The sequence below is a fragment of the Syzygium oleosum genome, unplaced genomic scaffold (genome assembly GCF_021117445.2).
Source record: "Syzygium oleosum isolate NSW1041296 unplaced genomic scaffold, Sole_v2.1 Sole_v2.11, whole genome shotgun sequence".
NCBI classification, from domain to species: domain Eukaryota; kingdom Viridiplantae; phylum Streptophyta; class Magnoliopsida; order Myrtales; family Myrtaceae; genus Syzygium; species Syzygium oleosum.
This window is the reverse complement of record NW_026607495.1, coordinates 8131297-8150079: the sequence shown is the minus strand read 5'-3', so window position 1 is coordinate 8150079 and position 18783 is coordinate 8131297. Positions and strand designations below refer to the sequence as shown.

Here is an 18783-nt window from a genome sequence, read left to right as displayed (position 1 = left end):
GAGTGTACCAGTCTGGGGTTTTACAGGTGTACAAGTTTGTAATTTTTTGTAGTATTAATCCAATTTAACGGAGGGTAAATTTGTCACAAATGTACCAGTTTGGGATTTTTGGTTGTAAAAAAATTAGTTTATTATAAATTTATTATAGGTATACCAGTTTGGGTTTTTTGGTAGTCAAAAAATTAGAATGGTGTAAAATTGTCAGTTTGGATTATTTCGTAGTATTAACCATACATTTTACTGTCAAATTGCTGAGTTGGATAACACGTGACAGTCGATGGGTATACCAATTTGAGATTTTACCTTCCATTAGTCATATGTATACCAGTTCGTGATACTAATCCTATTTAACGAAAATTAACAGATGATAAATTTATCACAAATGTGGGGTTTTTGGAGCCACATGTACCAATTTGAAATTTTTCATGGTATTAATCCTTAATTTTTCCCTTTTTTTCTTTTAATATTCACTTTTATTTTTCGTATATAATGAAATTCGTAGGCAGGAGGAGTGGAGACGACGTCGCATCGTCCTCGGCCGCACCAGTACCGCCACCTCCCGCGAAGGAAAAAGCTCTCGTGATCAGTAGTAGTGCAAGAGCTCTGAGAAGAAGAAGAACCGGTGGCAATGTCGGACCCGAGGAACAACCTGTGGAAGCGGGAGGCGAGCGGCCTCGAGCCGCGGGAGGCGGCGTCCTCGTTCGACGCCGACGACGACCGGCAGAGGCCGAACGTCGAGCCGCGGGAGGCGTCGTCCTCGTTCGACGCCGCCGACGATCAGCGGAGGCCGGACGCTCCTCCCGTCCGGCGGTACTCCATCTCCGCCTCCTCGCTCTCTCAGCACGCGCTGGCCTCCAAGGTCCGGCGGCTCAAGGACAATGTCCAGGTATGCTCCGATGATCTCGCTTCGTTTTCGCTCCCGATTCTCCTTGCGCTGGTCGGTTCCTTCTTGTCGCCGAGCTTGAGCGAGCGCTTTCCGCGACAGCTTGCGAGGCAGGATTGCTTGGAGTTGAGACGAGAGGCGAGCGAGCTGCAGGAGCATTCCGACGCGGAGCTCGATCGAGTCGCGCGCTGCCTGGGCGTTCTCGCCGACGAGACGTGGAAACGAAGGCGAGGACGCGGCCCCTGTTGCTTGTCTCGACGTGTGTGTTTTTTTGCTTCCTCTTTCTGGTTTTTGACTGGTTCTCTGTTTGCATAAGATCGAGCTGCCGTTGAAGGTGAGGCTAGGATAGCAACACTTGAAAGCGAGAAGGAGAAGTTGTTCTTCCGCTTGTGGACATCAGAAGGTCAGTTTTCCCCTTTCCAAATCGAGTTCTTCCACTCTCCGTGCGAAGGATGCGAGCGGGAGTACTTGGATACACGAGCCGAAATTTCAGAAAACTTCTAGTTTTAGTCGCAATAAATTTCCGGGATGATGTCCCTGTCGGATGGACGAACAAGTGATAGCTTACTTGCAGGGCAATTTTGCAGTATGGAGGAGGACTAAACTTTAGTTTAAAATGTAAGATCAAGCTGGAATACAACTGATAGAGTTTTAGTGATGAAGAGCAGATCGACTCGAGATTGCACTGTCTGCTATGGGTTCGCGATGCATTGTGATTGATCAGTTGCGAGTCTGAAAATTGAGTTGCCTGTTAGTTCAGGACTGATTGTATATACCTCAGACCTTCATTAATCTGTAAATGGATGCTAGAAATCAAGCACGAAAATGATTTTTTTTACTTTGTGTATTTTTCTTCCTCCTCCAGAGGATCAGTTCTGGTACATTGGTCAGTGGTCACGAAGAAATTGAATCTCTTGGATTAAAGTAATGGGAGAACCCCCAAGAGATGTGATTTTCAGACAAGAGTCCCGTCACCAGTGACGTAACTTCCATTTGGACTCCTTTCGCATTAGCAATTCACCATTGACTGCCCAATCACCAGATTGGTCGACCTAAGTTACACTAATAGTGCTTAACTGAGAAGGACAGATCATCTTGAAGCCATTTGGTTGGCTGTCAGTGCAGGAGGTGCACGCACATTAATTAACTGTTTGGTTTAGAAGTTGAGCTATCTGTTAGTCAATTGCCTAGTGACTATGGTTCAATTGGTTAATCTTTAATGGAAGCAAGGAATTCAGTCAAGATAGTGAATTTCTATCTTCTTTGTGTGCTCTCTTCCTCTTACTATAATAATTTGTTTCAATAGCTCTTCTCTTCAATTTCCAATCCTCCTTTATTGAGTCAGTACAATATTTTGGGGTCAGAAATTTATTATGGGCATTTTTCTTTTCTATAATGATTTGAAGATGCCTTTAATATCAGGAAACGTAAAGGTATTCTGTCGTTCGAGACCATTGTTTGAAGATGAAGGTCCCTCTGCTGTAGAATTCCCTGATGATCTTACTATCCGTGTCAACACTGGTGATGAAACCAGGACCAACCCTAAGAAAGATTATGAATTCGATAGGGTATATGAACCTCATGTTGGACAGGGTGAGCTGGAAAATGATTCATTTTGTTACATAACTGGCAGCATTTGAAAATTTTTGGGTATATACTGGCTACCTGGCCGGTTTGCTTGGAAGTTTGTTATCTTACAGTAGGACTGGTGCATGTGCAGCTGAGATATTTAGTGATGTTCAACCATTGGTTCAGTCAGCTTTGGATGGATTTAACGTGTCAATATTTGCTTATGGACAAAGTAACTCAGGAAAGAGGCACACTATGGTATGGTCTCTCTCTCTCTCTCTCTCAAACACGCTCTCACCGATAATATCTCCATATGAGCTAAATATCGGGGTATGGCTTTTTAGATAAGTATTTTTCTTGTTATTCCTATTGCATTCAAAAGGGAGCAGATCTGGAATGAGAATGTGCTTTTGTGGACTATACATGTTTGGTTGCCATTACAGGCCCATTAATGTAGAGACTTCCTTCAGATATCGGTCTCATGTTGTCTGAATTTAAGGAGCTAAAAGTTCTGTTGCTCGCATTTCTTAGATCCGATTGTCGGTGGTTTGATCGTTTGCAATCATAATTATCTGAACGATTTATGATTAACCATGTTCTCCCGCCATGTCATTCAACAAAATTCTGATATGGAAGTTGACATGATACTGTGTTTTTTATGCTTTTTAGGAAGGATCTAGCCATGATCGTGGTCTATATGCGCGTTGTTTTGAGGAGCTCTTCGATTTAGCGAATTCAGATGCAACTGCTACACCTAGATATGGTTTTTCTGTCACAGTATTTGAACTCCACAATGAACAGGTTTCTTTTCTATTTACTCACTGTAAATAGCTTCAAGTTTCTTCAGGTGTTCCGAACGCCTACGTTTTGTATTGATGTGATTATGCTTCCACATGCTTATTTATGTAGGTACGAGATTTGGTGCGTGAATCAGGGAGGAATTCATCGAAAATCTGCATGGGGTCTTCGGAATTTTTTGTCGAACTCACACTGGAAAAGGTCGACAATCCATTGGGTTTTTTGAAGGTCCTGGAAGAGGCATTTCAAAGTCGAGAAAGTGACGTTTTAAAGTCCAATGTTTCTCACTTGTATGCTCTGAATTCTACGCACCCTGTCTCATTGCTATTCTGGGTTTTGTGCTTTCTTGATATATCATGATGACAATGTTAGATAGAAATTTCATTTTGCTGAAGGGTGAATAACTGTGCAATTCTTTTTGAAAGAAGTCAAGATTACTTCGTGAGGATAAGAAGAATGAAAAATAAATTTGAGCAATTAGTACAGATATACCGTAATGTCTACTGCTATCAATTACCCCTCTTAAACAGGTTCAATTGATTGTGGTGCCATGCTTCTGAAATGAACGATGACGTTTTCCTTAATTAGATGATAGGAACAGCATTTGTGCATACCTTTCATAACGAGAGTTTCAAACCACTTTTGGCTGCTTTATCCTAATTAGATGGATTAGCTTGTTGCGCTGAACTTATTTATAGGTATTGCATGGGAGAGGATGGTGCTCAACCTAGTTGTTTGCTTTTACTTTTAGGGAGTACCACACCTTAATAATTTTCGGAAAGGATGTTTTCTTTTATTTTTTAAAGTAAAAGCTGAATACAAGCGATACACATGATAATTACAAAACGTTATTACTTGATTAAGCACACAGCAGTGGCCTCTAAACTTCCCACCCCCAACCCATTGTTGAGGTTTTAATTGATACTTTTTTACTCATTCTCCTGTTATATAATCAGGATCGTCACAATCCATATATCCCACAACACCTTGATTACTGGAGAAAACCTGTATAGCAAGCTTTCTCTTGTTGATTTGGCTGGAAGTGAAGGGTTGAATGTGGAAGATGGTAGTGGGGAGCGGGTGACAGAACTTCTACATGTTATGAAGTCACTTTCTGCGTAAGCCTTGGCTTGTTTGCTATCATTCTTATTATTTTACTGTATAGTTGACTTTATTTTTGTAACAATATTTCAATTGTGGTTGCAATACTGTTTCTGGCCCCTTTTTGATGAGTAACTGCCAGTGCTTGCTTTCTAGCAGTATATGAACATCAGAAGACACAAATCTTGCCTGACATTGCTTATCCGCTACTTTCAAATTGTTAGGCTTCTGTACCCCATTTTGATTCATTAATGTGTTGGTGCTTCAGACCTATCTATGTCCTCAACTATAATTTATGCAATGAAAGAAGTCCAAACTCATCAATTTAGAAGTGCTATATCTTGCGGTTCTTTACTTTGTTATTAAGTGGAAGTCAGATCTTAATTGCAGATTGAATGTGTTGAATGGTCTATTGTTCTCTAGTAAATAACTCTGATATTTTGGAGTGCCCTTGGGCATGGGGTTGTTGATGTAGAAGGGAGACATGCAGACATTACCTCTTTTGTTTCCATAAACTTTTAAGATTTAAAATTTTGATTAATTTGTTTTTTTGTTGATATAATGTTTTATGACTTGTCTTTCATTTTGTAGGTTGGGGGATGTTTTGTCTTCATTGTCGTCAAAGAAGTATATCGTTCCATATGAGAATTCAATGCTAACTAGAGTACTTGCTGATTCACTAGGTACCTTTTGGCATTGACTTTCTTGGTTGCGTACATGATATTTGGATTTTCCAAAGGTGGTGGATATTACAAGTGGGTGTACTAGTTTGTGCCTGCTAGGATAGCACAAGTTCTCTCTCTCTTCCTCTTTTATTGACTTTACGTAGCGGCTGCGTTGGCTTGCGCTCTAGTCCCCCCACGAAGGGATCAGAGTTCGAACCCCAGCGTAGTCGTTAGGGATTCTTAAGTGTGGCGCCGTGGTGGTGGGTCCTGCGCTAGCGTCACCCCAGGTTTACCCCTCCGGCTGTCGGCCGTGCGGGGGGTTCCTGGGTTATCAAAAAAAAAAAAAAAAAAAAAAGGTGAACTAGTTGACATCTTCACATTAATAATTTTTTATAGAAAGAACTTGATATGTTGGAGTGCCTGATGAAGAGATATGGAATTTAAATTGCTGATACTTTTCAATGAATCAGAAAACTTATGGAAGGGATATGACATATCTGGTGCACAATATCTTGTGAAACTATTCATACAATATTATGTGATAAAATATTTCACTGGGCTGCATCTTGCTTTGAAATATTTAGCCTTAAGATATTATGGAATAAGTTTGTGGATGGCCGCCTTCCCTTTTTTTTTTTTTTTTTATCTTAGGTTACATTCCATCGACATACTCTTTGGTGATTTGGTGGTGCATAATCTAGGTTGTTGTTTAATAGATGTTATTTTGCTTAGAAAAGCTCCTGACATACCTGGATTGATGTTGTCCTCTTAGCTGCTAATAGGTGTTCATGACAATACCTACGCCATTTTCTGGAGAAGTGTCTCATCTTTGCAGAATGACTGTTTTTTACATCTTTTTTATTTGAGCCTAAAAAAAAGTAGTTCATTTCCGCTGCTATGGCAACGAAGGACCATTATGAATTTGATGCTTATTTGCAGAATGACTGTTTTTTAAATATTTTTTATTTGAGCCTAAAAAACAGTAGTTCATTTCCACCCCTATGGCAACGAAGGACCATTATGAATTTGATGCTTATTTAGAAGATATCGGCTATTCGTTCTAGAATGTCGTGTGAGCTTATGCTATCAGTGTTTTCATGGTATCCTTGTTTCAACTGATGAATTTGTGATCGTATTTGAAGGTTGCACCTTTTCTTTTTCCCTTGAGTCTCAATTAAAACATTTGAGCAAAGAAATTTTGCAGTGACAGACATTAATTTCTAATGGCTTGTTCATTTTCTTTTGCTAAATGTCTCTACAGGCGGAAGCTCCAAGACTCTGCTGATTGTTAATGTGTCTCCTGATGCATCAAATGTATCTGAGACGTTATCATCCCTTAATTTTGCTTCCAGAGCACGAAATGCTATACTAAGCCTTGGAAACAGAGATACGATAAAGAAATGGCGAGACATTGTATGTTCTGTATTCCCTGGTAGACTGAACCTTAATTGGGATTTTTGGTTGAACTAGTGTCTATGGTCTATCGGCACAAACCCATTAAAGCTTTTGATTTTAGTGGACGTGAGAAGTTGTCCATGTCTGACTTCACCTTTCGATCGCCTGTTGCCTGAATAAGTGACTTGTCAATTTTTATTAAATTTCTAGTTATCACGAGTATACTCTTTTCAGCTTGTCCCCTGTGATATGATTTGTTCGATATCTTGTCATCATAATAGAATGCAAAAGCACTTTAATACAGAATTTCTGGCCCCCCCGATAACATATTTCTATTATTTGTCATGAAAAAGAGGAAAAAGCACTGAAATTTTGCAGGTGGGTTTCTTTATCTTTTTTAGGTCAATGATGCGAGGAAGGAGTTGTATGAAAAAGAGAGAGAATTACAAGATGTTAAACAAGAGATTCTGGTGCTAAAACAAGCGTTGAAAGATGCAAATTATCAATGTGTACTTTTTAATGAAGTTGAGAAGGCATGGAAGGTCTCTTATACTCTGCAGTCAGATCCGAAGGTGTGCACCTTCATAGTGGCATTTCTCCAAGTTTTGCGTGGAACTTGTATTATGATCAATTACTTTGGTTGATACATGTCATTTGCACTCCTAATTATCAAAGTTTCTAGTTATGATAAAGTTTATGTGAAATATTCTATGACGTTAACACCCATAATTAACGTTTTCCTCATCTCTAGTATGTGCATGAGCAGTTCAATATAAATCCAGGACAATGTCATGTTTTAATTTGGAAATGATTTGCTTCTGTGGTTTTTAATGAGGATTACGTACTGAAATCGTAACTTTTCTGATGCAGTCTGGGAACATAATGCTGGCAGATGAGCATAAGATTGAGAAGGACCAGAATGCGCAGCTCAGAAATCAACTTGCTCAATTGGTACAGCTGCAGCAGGATCGGAAGCTGCAGATACAGCAGCAAGATTCAGCTATTCAGTCTTTGCAAGTTCGTCTTATTTGTAACTTAATGCTTTTCAGCATGTGCTTTTTCATCTATCTCAATACTAAGTTGATCATATGCTTTGCTGTTCTTTTATAGATCTTGTATTCTCGGGATTTGCCTCTTGGAACTCTTGAAACATGCTTTTTATGGCTATAGTTGCTCCTGGAAAGTTTTGACAATGGTCCTATTTCTGTCAAATAAACCACCAAATATTACTGGAAAAAGTCAATATAATTTTAGTTTGTATATGATGGGAGACAATTGATATGGCTCCAATGTTTTGTTGAAGTACAGAGATTTTGGTGTCTGCATGTGGTCTTTGTGTGCCTTTAAGTGGGAGCATGTGCTTGTGTGCCCATGCTTTCTCATTGGTGTATGTGTCTGTGGGCTTGCAGATGCTGTCTCAGCATCCACAAAAGTGTGTGAGGGTGTTCTTATGTACCTCAGTTTGGTACACACAGTTCTGCTGCAATAACATTTAATGGGAATGCATTAGACAATTTGTATCGTTTAAGTTGGTTGGTTGCTTTTCATTTTTATGTCATGATCTGTAAGCCCTATCTGTGTTTCATGTTATCTGGTCACCCAAGTCATTTGGAAACTAGTTTTTGCATCTTCTTGTCCTGCCATGAATTGTTTTCCCTCTTTTTGGTTTAATCAGTAAGTGACTTCACTTAGATGTAGAAAAATATATACATGCTGCACTTCTTGTCTGTGAAAATGCTTTGGGTTTATGGTCATCCAATATTAAAAGTCAGATATGTGATATGGCATCTTCTGCTTCCAGGTTAAATGCAACTCTTGTAATGAAATTTTTTTTTGCCCTTATTTTCATAATGCAGGCCAACATTAGAAGTCTTGGGCATCAGCGTAATGATGCCCTTCATTCAAGTGAAACTAAGTCAAAATCTGGTGTAGATTCAGGCCTCGAAGTACAGTCACTTCCAAAAGATACAATGGATTTTTCAATAGTGACCAAGAAACTTGAAGAGGAGCTAAAAAAACATGATGCATTAATTGAGGTATGCTCATTCACATGGATATTCTGTTGTGTGATCAATTCTATATGCTAAGTTTGCTACTCTATTCCTCCTGCCTCCAAATACTCTCTTTCTCTCTCCTTCCTTTGTGCGCACACGAGAAAAGAGAAAAACTCGCGGTCCTTTTTCCCTTATTAGGTGTTACTTTCTTGTGATCCGAAGTAACAATTACTAGAGCCGGTGTGCCTATATGCCTAATTGCTTTATGCTGATCCTGTAATTCTTTCAATTATTTTCCATGAGAAAATTATCCCACCAGAAAAGGATTTGTTTGGTATTTTGCCTTTTTCTTTTTGGTTAAAGGTCAACGGCCTATTCAGTTGGTGGTTTCGTCTGCCGTGATGTGTCAGGCAGTCATTAAAGGAGTTATGTTGTTTATCTTTCTTCTCTTTCATTGGCACTTTCTGTATTTTTTATGTTACTTATTTCGGTGGGGATGGAGGTGTTGTGAGAGTGGTAAAGATGGGCATTACGGTCACATTGCTCACATATCGACGAGGAAGATGCTAAAAACTAATTGAATCTGAAATCAGAACCAGGGCTAGTGGCTTCCAGTGCTAGTGACCGTAGCAAATCCAATTTACTTTTTAAAAGCATGAACATGATTATATTTTATTCAGCAAAAGGAGCAGCTGTAACAATTCTAGATGGAACAATTTCTATGTCAATAGAACAGTACCGAAGCAGATCAGTTGTTAATGTTGGAAACTAACATAAAAGCATAAGTTGATCTTATTGACCCTTTGGCTTGAAGTGATCATAATATTTTTGAAATGATCTGTTTGTTTTTTATATGCATTTGTAGTTTGATAGCTGTGACTCTGTTTGCCCAACAATGGGCTTCTTTGTTTTCAACATGTCTAAATTTTATGTGGGCAATATTTTGGGAAAAATCCTACCAAAAAAAAAATATGTTGGGAAAATTGTAGTTTCATAACAGGCAAATTTAGAACACACTCGTAAGCAGTTAATTTCTTATAAATCATGGTGTTTATGCAGTCTCTATCTGGATGTCGATAAGACTTGATGCTTGTAACAATGAATTACTCTTGCAGAGAATGCATGACGAAAATGAGAAACTATTTGATAGAGTTACGGAAAAAGCTTCGTTGACCAGTTCACCCTAAATAAAGTCTTGTTCCTGTTAGTACTATAATTTTACCTGGCACTAGCTGTGCCATGATGCAGGGGAAAAACTGTAGATGGACTTTTGTACAACCTCAGTTTCTTTGAGTGCTGTATTCAGTTCATATATATGACTATTGCTCTCGTTATCCTCTTCCTTGACTCTTTTTAAGAGCTGCAATGGCTCTCGGGTTGCATAGCAGCTGTAGACCACTGTGAGGTCCCACCTGGGGCTTGAGTGGATCCACAGTTGTTCAGACTTTGGATTGGAGTAGCCCAGTTGTGCCTAATCTTCACTGCCTCAGTTATCATGTTTATAATTTCCAGTGCAAGTCAGTAGGTTTGCCTGTAGTCATTGTTCTACAAAGATATTGTCGAACCATTGCTCTTCTGCTTTCAGCAGCTTTCCATTGTGATAAAATGAGATCTATGTTGGTAATCCGCTTGTGACTTGTTTGAAAGCTGTAGAGTTCTCATGGGTGCTGAACTGGCAGATGAGATGGATGAAAAGATACTTGCAGAAGCTATAATATGAAATTTATTGCAGCATTCACATATATCATCGTGTGCATCAATTGACAATTTTTTTTGCTCTCTCCGGTTAGAGAAAGTGTTTTCTGTTCTCTATGCAGAATGGAATAAAATTTCTGGAGGTCCAAATGTTCAGATAGGAGAATGTCAAGTCTTACCTGGTGTCAGTTTGATAGCATTAGGAGCTCATGGTTTGAAATACTTGTGAGAGTGTGAAATCTGCTCATGGTAGTTTAATACATCCTTCATTTGTATGGCTGCCTGCACGGTCCAATTTATTTGAGTTGGGGGTGTATAATTTGGGTCGTAAAAGGGGGTGTAATTCGGGTCATCTTTAGGTTAGAGCTGCATTGACAATGAATTTGGCAATAATGTGTAGGGAAATTAAAATTCGTTTAGATGAAACGTTTGAACACACGGTAAATTTCATCTGAATTCATCCATACTGACCAAGAATCAACTCGGCCTCTTTTAAGTCTGTGGGCTAAAGTGAAAGGCATTCGACTTGTCTGCTTTCTCTACTATTTTCAAGGGCTGTATTGGCTTTTCATATTTGGAGGCTTCAACTCCATTGACTAAGCTTGTCTATATTTTTGGGTGACTATGCAAGGTGCTCTTCAGTTGACTTGTTTCTTTTGGTAAGGATACTTTCTCAGATTTCTGACATGCTTGTCAATCTTTTTAGACATCAAGTCCATTATCAAAACGAACAGCAAATATGCCATATTGGTACGTTTCTGAGATGAACCTTGCTTTGTGTTATTCTAGCCTGCAGCATGCTACACATTGTCCATTCTTCCTTTGTCGGTTTTTCCAGGACAAACAACGACATTGTTGGACGTACTCTTGATGTTGTTCCTTTGCCATTAACTGCTGAAAAGTCTGCCGGTTCTTTTGCTCTGGTCAGAACAAGTTCTGAGAAAGTTAAAACTACGCCAGAGGGAAAATACCTGACTGCGGCATTAAATGACTTTGATCCGGAACAGTATGACAGTTATGCTGCCCGTTCTGATAGAGCAAACAAGCTTTTGATGTTGGTATGTTTACTTAATGATATTCCTGTGCATTTGAAAAATAATGAGGGCTTAATCACGTGTTCATTAAGTGGAAAGGAAAAAAACTTCTGATGAATCTTTCATCGCCGGTTTGTCATTCAACATGTATAAAGTTATATCTTTTTTGTAGGTAGTATTTGCATGATTGAATCATTGTCAATTGGTGTGCTTTGTCTTTGGTAAAGAAAAATTAGTGATTGGTAATAGTTTGTTACTTTATCTTCTAATTTTTATCTCAAAATTGTTCATTTGCGTTTCTTATTGAATGTGTTACCATTCATTTTGTGAAAGACCAAATAGTAGCGTTTGGTTTTCTCTTTTGAATAGTACGTTTTTGTAATTTTTAAATGATTCCACATGAATTCAAATAAATCTAAATGCCAATTTTATGTCTTTAAACATTTGATGTGTTCAATATCAAATAAAACTCGAAGCTCAAATGCTAAAACAGAAGTATGAACAAAAAGCTAAAAATAAGTAATTGCAAGTACAGTATATTTCATGAATATGCAATTTTTCGGTCTCCACAAATTGGGCTTTTTTTTTAATAGAAACCACAAATTGGGCTTGAATGATAATTTTTACTATTTTAGAAAGAATTACAGCATGCTGGTGAATGGATGTTTCAAAAATAGAAAGATACTGCTGCTGTTGATGACATGTTGTTCATCCAATTTAGTATTTATTCCATTCTGCATAATTTGGTTATTTCTCTTGATAATGGTGAACGTCTTAAATTAAATCATAGTTAATTGCCAATATTATGGTAGTGCAGGTTTTGACTGCTGTCGTCAAGGCTGGTGCTTCCTGAGAGCATGATATTCTTGCTGAAATTAGAGATGCTTTTTCTATGTTTATTCGTAAAATGGAACTGTGGAGAGCTTTGGATACCGTGCTTGTCTCAGAGGCCAGGATATTGTATATTCGGTCTTTGCTTGCTAGATCACCAGAGCTGCAGTCTATCGAGGTAACAATTTCTGATACGTCCATTAGGCTCCAATTTCTTCCATCAGCATCTTATAATGTGCATGTTATCTGGAATTTTTTACATCTGACGAAACATTTCATTTTACCCCTGGTGCTTGTTGTCACTCTTTCAACTGTAGGTTTTGCCTGTTGATTGCTTCTTAGAAAAAGCAAATTCTGGACGGAGTAGAAGCTCTAGCCGAGGTAACGGCCCTGGGAGATCACCTGTACGGTATGTTGAGGAGCAGATCCAGGGCTTCAAAGTCAACATAAAGCCTGAGAAAAAGTCTAAGTTTTCTTCAGTTGTCTTAAAGCTTCGAGGTGTCGATCAGGTTCGCGCTGTTCTAGTGTTGCTAGTCTTTTGAAAGACGTGAAAGATACACCTGCCACCAGTCTAAAACGAAATAGAAACTGACAATAAGAACAGAAATATGTTGAAGGGCATCTTGAGTCTGGCCCCATTTAACTTTATATCATGAGCTTCTTGCTCATATTTATTCCTATAGATGGTTATTATCTGGGATATTGCTCTTGACTTCTCTGTATTTCAACCTTTCACTTTTTTACCGAAATCTATAATCCCTTTTTAGGAAACTTGGCGGCAACATGTCACTAAAGGAAAACTCAGAGAAATAACTGAAGAGGCTAAAAGCTTTTCTACTGGAAATAAGTCCCTTGCTGCCCTTTTTGTGCATACTCCAGCTGGTGAGCTGCACCGGCAGATTAAATCTTGGCTTGCAAAGAACTTTGTGTTCCTCTCTGTGACCGGAGATGATGCAATGGGAGGAACTAGTCAGTTAGAAACCTTCTCCACTGCCATTATGGATGGTTGGATGGCTGGACTTGGTGCTGCTATGCATCCCAACACAGATGCTCTCGGTCAGCTTCTATCAGAGTATACTAAGAGAGTCTATACTTCTCAATTACAGCACCTGAAGGTAGGTGTTGATCAATGGCGGACTTCATCAATTGGATGCATTTATCATGTCACTGCGGCATAATTGCCATAATTTTGAACAAATGACTGAAATTATCTGGCAATTTTAGGGATTGACCTTTGATGGGCGGCTGTGTGTTTTTCATTCTACCCATTTCATTAGGCATGTGTTGTAGCTCCTGATAAACATTAATTGGGTTTAGATGCACGATTTGCTAGCATCAGAGATACGATCACGGGGTGCCCATGTGAGGCAAGGAAACCTTCCTATAACCCATCCCTTCGAGGATATGGAACTTATACTTAAACAAATGACCAGTTACTTTACAGGGAGAGTAGTCCAATCCAGGAAAGAACAAAACTCGCCATGTCTGGGTTGTCTAAATGAACTTATACTTCGACCAATAACCGCTTGTGTTTATTATTAAGATGATGTTAATCTCCATGGCTTACATCAGGAAATTGCTGGAACCTTGGTGACAGAAGAGGCAGAAGACTTGGCACATGTAGCAATGCTTCGTTTATAAGAGAAGAAAGGTACTCCTCTTCCATATCACTACTTGGGCCTCTATATACTAATTTAACATGATCATGAATGGATATATGAACTCTTAAATAGCAGTTAATCTTAGTGCGCGCACACACATATATGTAAATATTTCCAATGCGTGAAAACTTTGGGTGTTTCCATGGTCACGTATGAAGCCATGCATATTGGTGTACTAGTATAAAAACTTTTCAATGCACATTTGAAATTTGCTGATTTTAGATTACACTTTGGTTTGATAATATTGCAAACCATAAATTGTGAATAGAACAGTTGGATTTATACGACGTTTTATGTGATTTCTAGCTGATTATTGGAAGAATTAATTGATGTTTATGATTGCTTGATTGGTGCGGCTATTTCCTCTCCCTTTCTGGCTGCAAATGCACATTTTCTTTTTGCCGAACACCCTAAATACCTTTCAGATACAATTTGCCCAAGCCTTAAATTGTCACACCTCTCGTTTTCTGTCCTTCCCTAGTCTTCAAGCCATCATGTTCGTATTTCCATCTACAAAATGATGTTTCCTTCCGTTTGTGTTTCTTCAGAGCATAAGATGAAGAAATTTGGCTTCCTCCACCCAAGAAAGGTTAAGAAAAAGAACCAATTGGAATTGAGGAGTATTTTGGTAGAAACTGTTGCAGATGTGACATGTTTGTTCTTCAGTTCTTGGCTATCTTAAGATCAAGGAAAGATGAACAAAATAAGAGAAAAAGAGAGGGAAAGAATAGGACTGTAACGGCCCATAGATGGACCCTCAAACAAGAATATCCACAGAGAGGGATGGAAAGAAAGGGGCGGGGGGCATCTATGCCCGGTGAAATATAGAATGATGGTTTTTGTAGCTGGTCTCCTCTGCCCTTGTCGGTGGATCTTTTCTTTTCTTATTCAGAAAGTTACACGGTGGGAAAGGGGCGAAGCTGCATTGCACAATGTGACTCAGTCCTTCTCGTTAGCCAAGTAAACATGATTGATGTAAATCAAAAGAGCTCTTTTGGTTGGACTTTAGTAACTGAGACCCAGACGAGGAAAAGCAAAAAAGGGAAAATACAGAGAGACAAATTTGTTCTTACTGTCTTTGGATTGTGACAGAGTGCTTGTCTCTGTTTGTGTGTGTGTGTGTGTCATTGGGAGAAAAGAGGAGAAAGAGTGTTTAAGGTGTGGTCCATTAAAAGCTAACTTAACTAAAAATATGGGTGTTTGAAATAGTTATTGCAATTGGTTGACTGTTGATTTGCATTGTATGGTTCGATTCGATTCAAGGTCTAAGCAATATGTATCTATTAGGTCAACTTTTATCTTCTAAATCGCAAGTGAATCTATCGCTTCACCTGTGAATCTACGATTCTCTGCGTATTTATCTAGGCAAGTGATTCTTTTTTCTTTTGTATGTTTACCAATAAAATAATGTATAGCCTTTCGCATTTTAATCTGCAGGCAGTATTTTGATAGTAACAAAATAATTGAAAGTACACTTTGTACTTTACAATAAAAGACTAAATAAAATGACATAGAAAATTGTATTTTACATTTGAATGTAATCCTTTTGTTAATAAAATAGTGGAAAATCATCTTCTTCTTCATAGGATCATCACATGTACTTGAATTTTAGTTTTCTATGTCATGGATCATAAATCTTACTCATTTCATATTTTATGATGTTGTTGACAAAATTTAAAAATGCCGGACACAATATTTTAATTTTAGGAACTCTACCGAATCTTGCGATAAGATTCGATTCGATTCGATCCTTAATCCAATATTCGTAAATTTAAGATTTTGATTCACGATACGTTTCTTGATTTGACAACTATGTTGAAGGTACTTTAGTTAGTAGACTACAAAATGTGTGTTTGCATCCAAAGAAACGTGTGCCAAAGCTCAAAACCTTACTTAATTAGGAAAGTATCGGAGTCGATCCTTAAACTATGTTCGTTTGATAAATGCATAAACTAGAGACAGTGGTGCTTTTACTCATCTCTATTACATGTAATTGAATGACTTTCCTTAATGGACATAGGGTCCATCTGTAAATAATGTTAATATGCGGGCGGAGGTCTTGTGTTCCATTTTGGCCTAGGATTAGGTGCAGATCTATGCATGTATCAGTGTTCATGGGACTTAATGGTCGTCACATCTGTATTAAACTCTATCCTTCGATGCTTTGACTTGATTGACTTAGTTCTTTCTGTTTGCACCTTATGTTTCTAACAAAATCAGATATTGCGGCAAATGATGAATGAGGTGCCCCTATTAACACTGGAAGGTGTAAGTTCACCTGGTCGTGAGCCTGCCGATGCAAGATTAGCATCTGTTACTTCTCTTGATGGCATATTGAAGCAAGTCAAGGTTTTAAACTGTTCTCTGTACTTATTTCTCAATGTGTGTGTCCAGTCTATGTACAAAGTAAGGAGGCTGGTTGATTTTTGAGCAGGATATAACTAGAAAATCATCCGTCAACACCTTGAGCAGAAGTAAGAAGGCAGCAATGCTAGCATCTCTAGATGAACTTGCAGAGCGGATGCCTTCCCTCCTGTACATTGATCATCGTTGTGCCCAAAAACAAATCTCTGATGCCCATAGCACTGTCGAGGTTTGTCAACCTTCAAAAAACCCTCAATCCTGCAGATTCTTTTTTTTGGTTTGTAGTGGAATTCGTGCGCATCCATACCGTATTTCTAAGAACCGTGCAGGCTCTCATACAACCTGGCAATGATCGTCAGTATTTAGTAAAATTAGATGAGTAAGTAAAATGTTGGATGATTTGGGAATAGTCACACAGAGTAAACCCGTTATTGCTTACAACTATTCATGAAAGATTATTCAGAAGGACAAAAACAAGCAACAAGAATTCGATAAGGATTTTGCACCTCCTCGTTAATACGACATATTAGACTTGTTCTTACTGGGTCATTCGTTCTTTGGTTGTGCTGCTGCAGTTGATTCCTGAAGAAGATGAGCAGGAACAGCCGCATGCTTCCGGAGCTGCAGTTTCGGGGCCTGCGGTAGACACGGATGTGGCTCAGTGGAGCGTCCTGCAGTTCAACACAGACTCAATGACTCCATTCATCATCAAATGTGGAGCCAATACTAACTCAGAATTGGTAATCAAAGCAGATGCCCAGGTTCAAGAACCCAATGGTGGCGAAATCGTGTGGGTGGTTCCCGGCCATCTGTCCTGGAAAATGAGCTTGGAGGAGATGGAACAGCTCCTCCCAGATACCTGAGGCTCTAAGCTCGCTCGCCCATGCCCCGACGGCAGATGGGACCCGTGCTCGATACTTCTGGCTGTACAGGACCTTGGCCATTAGTTCTCTGAAAGTGATTCATTAGTTAATAAACACCCGCAGACGGCCGTATGGCTGTTTGGCAAAAAAAAGAACTCTTGAGGGCTCGATTCATGTAGAGCGAGCCCTTCTGAATATGCAGATTTCTTATAGATTTGGAAGTTGAATGCATTAATAGCAAGATTCATTTTCAAATCGTATTTGCCAGGAGCAATTGGGTGGCAAATCCTATGGTCCCGGTCCGGGTTCCGTAAAATCCGACAATTGTCGATCTTCGATTTTGTTATTTGAAAGCTGTAAATCTTGTAAAATCTAAGAAGCTAGAAAGTGGTAGTTGATGGTTTGATTGGTAACTTACCGCCAACTAAACCGGACCTACTAGTAAAATAGGAAAATAGTTGATGATGAGAATATTATTATTTCGTTTGTAACTTATAAATGACGGACTAGGACAACCAGTTGCCGAGCAATCTTTTGTTTTTTGACCAACTTTGTTTGAAATTTAACAGTGATTCACAAATTTTAGGAGCAATAACACCATAAGTACATGAACTTCTGCCTTTTTATTTGAGTGTCCAAACTTATATTTGTTCAATCAAGTATCTCAATTTCCTCAATCTGGCTCAACGTGAGATATTCGTTGAATAAGTAGTCATTTCGTGCGATTGTGCCGAAACAACTCGCTATTGGGTGACGTGGGTTACGAGAAGAGAGAGATAATACCAACTGGGATGATCCTAGCCGTCAAATATGTCTCTATTTACACGACATCATCTCAAGAGGCTACTATGCACGTCAATGTGGGTTATTACTGTCTATTTGACAACATTAGCGTTCGTTTTAGCATTTCCCATCCATTATTTTAGCGGGGGTTTCAAATCGACCCCTACGTGAAAATTTGAGATAAAGATCAATAATAATTTATATACTCGATTGTAAAACAGGCAAAAATTCAAATATCTACCGTATCATCCACCTTAATGTTATTGACACATGAAACCGTTTTGATTTATAGAGCGCCCGATAATGGAATTCTGCCATTTATTTAGAGTCGGTTTGTTTGAAGGAAGATTTTTTTCGTAAAATTATTTTTCAATTTTTTGGTGCTTGGATGACGAAAGGCTAATCGATTAACGAAAAATATTTTTCGTGAACCGAAAACAACAAGCTTATATTGGGAAAAACGATTTTCCTTTCCCTTTTCCTTAAACTCTGACAAAGCGAGGTGGGGTTCCTTCCGTTCTCAAGTTCTGACGACTAAATTCTAACTCCTCGTCATCTTCCTCCTCTTCTCCTAATTATAAGCGTCGAAATCAACGTGCAATAGCCAGATATTCAACTTACTTCGTGCTCGGCAGTGTCAAACTCCAGTGCAGGAAGCCAATATAGAAGCACGAATCAGGAGTTGCCGCAAGAGCAGGCCATATCTGGCTAGCGGTCTCAGCAACCGAACGGAACTCGAATGTTCGGGCACAAGTCGACGGAAGGATGGGAGCGAAAACCGTGCAGTTTTGGGGTGAAATGCACACAATATCACGCATGTTCATATCGAGCCCCTTCATAAACCTGCAAAGCCGCCCAACCTTTTTAAGGCTGTAAGACGCCTAATATCCATTAGCTAAAAAATAACTGCCCATATTAAAAATAATAATAATAATAATAATAAACGTTTATTAGTGTCAATTCTGATCCGCGAGCGCATAGAGTGCTAAGTGGCAAATTATTAGTCGCCCATCAACGATCCAGAGAATAAGAATTTTGTTCTCGAGTTAAATTGTTATTTAAATAAAGATAATTTCTAATTTGCCCTTCGTCTTATCCACCAAATATCTTATCTTTTCACAGCGAACTTCATTGTTACTTCCACGTT

General features: G+C 38.9%; 1 pseudogene; it reads left to right on the top strand.

Annotated features, from left to right (window-relative positions):
* The first annotated feature begins 628 nt into the window (after nucleotides 1-628).
* On the top strand, nucleotides 629-17108 carry LOC115686709 (kinesin-like protein KIN-14B; annotated as a pseudogene).
* Nucleotides 17109-18783: the final 1675 nt, after the last annotated feature.